Raw genomic sequence first — 438 nt, 5'->3', positions numbered from 1 at the left:
CTTAGGCTTAACAACCTAATTACTGGACTCAACAAAAGTACCATCATTCTTTCACACTATTTAAGTGTCGGTAGAGTACCGTTATCCTTTCACACCCACCAAGTGTCGGCAGAGTACCATCATCCTTTCACACTCTCCAAGTGCCAGCAGAGTACTATCATCCTTTTATACTCTCCAAGTATCGGCAGAGTACCATTGTCCTTTCATACCCAGTAAGTGTCAGCAGAGTACCATTATCCTTTCACACTCTCTAAGTGTCGGTAGAGTACCATCATCCTTTCACACCATCTAAATGTCAGCAGAGTACCATCCTCCTTTCACACACTCTAATTCTCAGCAGAGTACTGAATCCTTTCACAAGATCTTCTCTCGAGCAACTAGAGAGAAGTATAGAAGATAATTGAACCAAAAACACAAGTGATTCTTACCTTTGAGTAA

The sequence above is a fragment of the Dendrobium catenatum genome, unplaced genomic scaffold (genome assembly GCF_001605985.2).
Source record: "Dendrobium catenatum unplaced genomic scaffold, ASM160598v2 fragScaff_scaffold_847, whole genome shotgun sequence".
In the NCBI taxonomy this organism is placed as follows: Eukaryota; Viridiplantae; Streptophyta; class Magnoliopsida; order Asparagales; family Orchidaceae; genus Dendrobium; species Dendrobium catenatum.
The sequence above is the reverse complement of the archived record's forward strand: the minus strand, read 5'-3'. Positions refer to the sequence as shown.